The sequence below is a fragment of the Capsicum annuum genome, chromosome 2, assembly GCF_002878395.1.
Source record: "Capsicum annuum cultivar UCD-10X-F1 chromosome 2, UCD10Xv1.1, whole genome shotgun sequence".
NCBI lineage: Eukaryota > Viridiplantae > Streptophyta > Magnoliopsida > Solanales > Solanaceae > Capsicum > Capsicum annuum.
Genome location: NC_061112.1, coordinates 34,552,588 through 34,558,587, shown reverse-complemented (window position 1 = coordinate 34,558,587; position 6,000 = coordinate 34,552,588). Strand labels below are relative to the sequence as shown.

The following is a 6,000-nucleotide window of genomic DNA, read 5'->3' as shown; positions in this document are numbered from 1 at the left end:
AACCCCCTCACCCTACCCCATCACCCATCCAGCTCTTCCCCACCCCAGCCTGTCCCCACACCCTACCCAACCCTATCCCACCCCACCTCAACCCCCACACCCCTTCTAACCCCACCCCACCCCACCCCAGCCCCTTCCAGCTCCCACACCCCACCCCAACACTCTTCCAACCCCTCCCCCCACCACCACCACCTTCACTTTTTATTTTTTATTTTAATTTTCCCTCATTTCAATTCTTTTCATTTTTTTGAATAAAAGTTTAAATTTAAAATCTTTTTTGGGGGGGATTAAAATTTAAATTTGAATTGAAAGTGAGTGATAGTGAATATTGAAAAAAAAAACAGTGAATTTCGCTTGAAAAAAAAATAAACTTTTTGTGATTTTTTTAATGATATTCAAATTTAAAAATCAAAAAATTATTATGTCTGTATATATAAATTTATAGTTAAAAATTTAAATTAGTTGGAGAAGAATTTTAGTTATTTGGAATGAATTTGATATTTAATTTGTGAGAAAAATAAAAACATGATTATTCAAATTTTTCTGCAATTATAAATTTTCTTATTTAATTAAATTAATTTTAAAATTTGTTATTTAACATTTTAAAAGTGACTTGAAATTTAATGTAATACTTTTTAAATTTTTTTCATTTTTTATTTTTTTTATTTTTTAATGAGATGACGCAGACGTGGCAGCTGGCGCGGGGAAAGTGTGTTTCACTCACCAAAAAGGGGTTTAAAATGTTGTTTTTTAGTAGGTTCAGGGTCCAGATGACAAACATGTAAGTAGAAGTATCCAACTTACAAAACCGACATAGTACAAGGGTCCAGAAGGTCATTTTGCCTTGATATTATTATGTCATTTTTTGGATCAAACTCAATTTTAAAAATAGATTTTGACCATACATCAATTACTCATTGACACATATTTTTTTAATTTAAAATAATATTTTTATTTGTCCTTATACTTTTTTTCTCTCTTCAATTCACCATCTTCCTTAAATTTCTACTTCAATCAACTCATAACCAATTTTTTGCAACCATATCGGTCTAAAATTCCTTCTTGATAAATTAGCAAAGCCGTATATTTACTCAAAATCTCTACTTGATAAATTAGCAAAAGTGTATGGATTTTATTCCTTTTGCGGTGTAAAAATTAAAACTTTATTTTTCATCCTTTATAAACTACAAAATAGGTTACCCCCATTTTCTTTTCTTTTTTTCAGAAAAAAATTGAGAAAAACAAAAGAGAAAAAAGGGACAAGGGGTTTTTAAAGTAGCTCATGAATCAGAGCATGAGAGAAACTAAGGTGGTCACTAATTTATTTATTTTTCAAAACTTCAGTTGCATTTCAATGGAGATTTGGAAAAGATGAAAGAGAAAATAAATTTAAAAAAAAATTTAAAAAATTATTGACACATGACAATTTTTGAATTGTTCTAACAATTAATTTCTCATTCACGCGTCTTATTTGTGTGGAAACAAACCTAGGCTGAAATTCAATCAAAATGATTCATTTATAATAGTTTTGTGTGGAAACAAACCTAGGCTGAAATTCAATCAAAATGATTCATTTATAATAGTTTTTACAACTTTTATGAGGTAATAAGTCAACTGCAAAATTAAAGTGTCTTTTTGCAAATCTCAAACCAGTTCAATGATGGCAGTTGTGACTTTGTGTCTTCTCTTTGAATATCCATGGTGAAATTGTTTTAGTTCTAAACTATTTTGCCATCTCGCTTACAAAATATACTTTTAAGTGTATACCTAAGTTTATATTTTATATGAATAAACATATATGATACATACACACTGATAATGTATATATGTACATACGGCGGCCTTGTTGATAAACTAGTTAACCAAACAGTATATATCCATAACTTGATGATTACAATGTAGAGAGTAGGCAATACAATAATGGATTTTCTTGCTAATAGAAATTAGAAATAATCTCACTCCATTTGGGTATAAATCAGCTTATAACCACTTCTGAATAGACTTGTAAATCACAGTATGAAGCTCTCGTTTCTTTTTCCTTTTGAATATTCATATACTATTTCTGGATGCCTATGTTGTGTCACATAAAGTAAGACTGAATTAGTAATGTAACCGGCCAGAGTTGAGTATTCAAATTAAATTAAACTGATCTTGACTAATCCAATCAAATAAGCATACAAATTTCTGCAACTTTTAGCACAAAAAGGAACAAGAAAACCAACTTCCACATCTAGGAAACAGTGTCCATAGTCTATCTTCATCTCTCCAGATTGAGCAAATGAGAGAAATATAGCACGGTTTGTTGGATAGCTCGACCTGTTATGACAATATATAAGAACAACAAGATTTTGCACGATTTCTGGAAATTCAAATGCATTTGCCGATGAACTCTACTGCAACAATCCCACAGAAGATCCAGGGCAAAATAAAATTAGACAGAAACCCTTAACAAATTGCAGAGAGCTTCCACTCATGGCCTCAAATAAAAGCCTTCTAAGAATCAATCATGCAAGAGGGTAATACATGAAGAAGCCATATAGGAGAGAAAGACTTGTGTTCATGAAACTTGAAATTGCACAAACAGAATTTTCAAACAGATTAATCGCTTCTCCCTTGGCTGCAGAACGGATAATGTTCAACAACATTGTCCCAACTTTGATTATATACCAAATCATCCATCAAATGGATGGTTCAAAATCCGGTCGTTTAAGCATTTTATTTGTGTAGATATCACAGGACTCTTCTGAATCTATTATAACTAGCTTACTCTTATATGCCAAGATTCCTTTTTCACAGCAACACCCTAGTATCTTTTTCCTTAATAAAGCTACTACCTTTTTTACCCAAAAAAAAAAAAAAAAGATATTTAATTCTTCACTCCACTCACAGAGGGAAGTAGCAGTGAAACATTCCTCACATCATTTCGTTCTCATGTAAGAGAGTCTTCGGCAGCAAGTTGCTACTAAGGTGTACAAAACAAAGGACATAAGGTGGCCACAGACTTGAAATTTTGTTATATTTGCCGTTACAAACTTACCTCAGCATATATCTCCTTTCTCATGCATGTTACCACAATCCAGCTGAATTAAATGCGTCGGGCTAATTACATGCAAGCTCCTCAAGGAGAAATAACAAAGTGGAATGTAACCACGTGCAAATCAGATCATAGAAAAGCAAAAATGCATGTTTTTCACTCTCCAACCAAAAACAAGTTCTCAAGAGAGAAAATAAGTGCTCCATGGACATATTAGACTTGTTATTGCATACTGCATGATCTTCAATGCCTCCACGACCAACCACACTATATAGTAGCATACTGTGTATGTTGAACTTGCCGAAAGAACTTCCATCGCAGTTTATCTTCCAAAATTATATTTTGATTATTACCTGATGTAACTAGAGAACCATTACATGCTCACAGCCAATTAGAACTGTGGAACCAAGTACACTAAACTGTTTCAAGCTACTTCACAAAATGGATATCCAGTTACCTTTTGAAGGAAATCCAATTGTAATATGATCATGCAATTCCAATTGTCAATATTGGACTAGTAGCTACTGAAGAAAATCTCCAATTGTACTACAATCATGTCATTCCAGTGCACTTTAATCTCTCAAAGTAAAATTTGAACTTTAGACTGATCCCGATTGCCACTGGATGCTCTTTCTCTATGTCGAAAGCCACTTGTCTTTGCATCTAAACAAAACAAATTTTATCAACACAAAATAGAACTAAGAATTATTGTATATGCAGAACACTTATTACAAATGTCTGCCGCTTGCTTAGGGGTGGGCATAGTTTAGGCCAGCCCAAAATGGATATTTAGTTTGAGTTTTTGGATTATGGATTGCACTTTGGATTTTATTTTTAAAATATATGAATTTTGAATTGGTTATCGGATTTTGTACCACGGATTTTGGATATCCGAAAATCCTAAATTTTTATATCCTATATTTAGCCGTACCTATATCAAATATCCCCAATACTAATAAATCCAATGTCCAAAGGTTCAGTATATTAGCACCTGCGGCCCTACCCATTATAATGTTTAGTCCAATATAAATTACATGCCATAGACGGCTGGTTGGCCTCAATCCTAGTTAACAGTAGAAAGTCATACATCCTAAGAAGCAAACTATTAGGTGAATAGAGATTGTTAATTGTTATGACCTTCCTTAAAGGATCAAAAGTCGATTCTGAAAATCCAAAAACATCTAAACTATTAATCAAAAACTAAAAATCCAATCGGATTCAAGCTTGTTTAGATTGGATTTTGATTTTAATTTCTTCAATCCGAAAACTGAAAAATCCAAACTGAAATTTTCATATCCAATGAGACCAGCCCAAACACCCACCCCTACCCTCGCTACTCCTGTAGGGCAGTTAAGAAATCAAGAAAGCTTCAACTTCATCTACAACTACCACGTTTGCCAAAAGGACATCACAAATAGATCATATTTTTTTCAATTTGGGCTTGTGCCATCTCTGAATTTCTTATACCTACACCCTGCATATACATACTGAGATACTGTTCTATAATCTCATCTTTACCAAGTGCCTTCCTGGATCAAAAGATATATTTAGAAGGAACATCGAATTGAGTTTCTTTTTTTTTTTGATAAGGTAGATATTTTATTGAAAGGTACCAAGATGGTACAGGGAAAGGAACAGAAACATCATAAAACAAAAAAACAGCCTCCTATTCTCTTTTTTCTAGCATATCCACTAAATCCATATAATGGTTCAAACTCTCTATTAAGCTCATTACTCCAGAAATACAAATTATGTAAATATCCATCCTTAATTCTAGCAATGTGTGTTCACTGTTGTTCCTCTCTAGCCAAATGGTCCATAAGATGCACAACGGAATAGTTCTCCATATCTGTTTATCTCTTTTGGTATCGCCTGTTCTTGCCATCCTTCCAATAAATCTCTCACTTTTTGAGGCATCACCCAATTAATACCACGAAGATTTAGGAATAACTCCCAACATTCTCTAGAAATTATACAATGGAGAAAAAGGTGCTCCAAGGGTTTCTTGGTCTTCTTGACACAAGTTACATAGGTTAAAACCTCTTTTCTGCAAGTTATTTTGAGTTAAGCATGCTTCCCAAGTTGTAACCCATCCAAAACATGCTACTTTAACAGGAGCTTTTGTCTTCCATATCATCTTCCAAGGCCAAGAATTATCCCATTGACCTGACTGTTTTATCAACACTCTATTAACAATTTTTAACTGTAAATGTCTTGTCTTTACTTGCCCACCAAATTAGGGTATCCACCTTGTTCTGATCAATATGAATCGATCCCAATTGTTGAAGCAACTGCAAAAATCTTCTATCTCCCGTCATTCAAATTTCTCCGGAAACTTGGCTGCCAACCAGTGTTAGAATGAAATTCAGCAATACTCCCATCCTTTTTAGAGGAGCAGTTGAACAAAGTAGGGAACTTATCCTTTAAACATGCATCACCAATCCACAAATCTGTCCAAAATTTAATTTTTTCTCCATTTCCCACCTCCAGTCTAGTAAATTGACTAGTCTGTTCCAAAGTTTTAAAAACAAATTGAAACATGGTACTAGTTTTGTCTCTCTTGGGGTTTGTGCAGCCTTTCATTTCCATCTCTTGATTTCAATCTCCGGCCACATCTCTCTCCGTTCATAATTCTCCGGCAACTTTCTTTCTCTTCCTCTTCCAGATTATCTTCCTCTATTCTCTAGACTCTCTCTCCCATTCCTATAGGCTTTCCTATCCTTAATCTCTTCTATCAGCCACTTCTTCTTCCTTGTTAACTAGTTTATTTACCAAGTAACTTAAGCCTAGCATATGGCGACGTGAAAGGTGAATACTAATCAATTAATGAGTTTCAATGGGTAGATCTTCTTTCTTTGTTGTTGGTGTTGTTCGACGGAATACAAAGAAGAAGAAGAAAACAGACGTTTGAAGATAAAATTCTTCTTATTTATTCATTCACATCTGAGAATATAAATAGACAAAAG

The 6,000-nt window shown here is 33.7% G+C and overlaps 1 protein-coding gene across 4 annotated transcripts in view; it reads right to left on the bottom strand.

Moving 5' to 3' along the window:
* Positions 1-1,850: 1,850 nt before the first annotated feature.
* The window catches only part of LOC107858441, a 28,312-nt gene continuing 24,162 nt past the window's right edge, over positions 1,851-6,000 (bottom strand). Inside the window, exons 2-3 of one of the 4 annotated variants that reach the window (XR_007051636.1) lie at positions 3,492-3,697; positions 2,123-2,316 (exon numbers count right to left, since the gene is read on the bottom strand). The gene's annotated coding sequence lies outside the window, so the exon portion shown is untranslated. Of the gene's footprint in view, positions 2,071-2,122; positions 3,698-6,000 lie in introns of those variants that run through there. The other 3 variants (XM_016703100.2, XM_016703098.2, XM_016703099.2) reach the window with 3 other exon arrangements.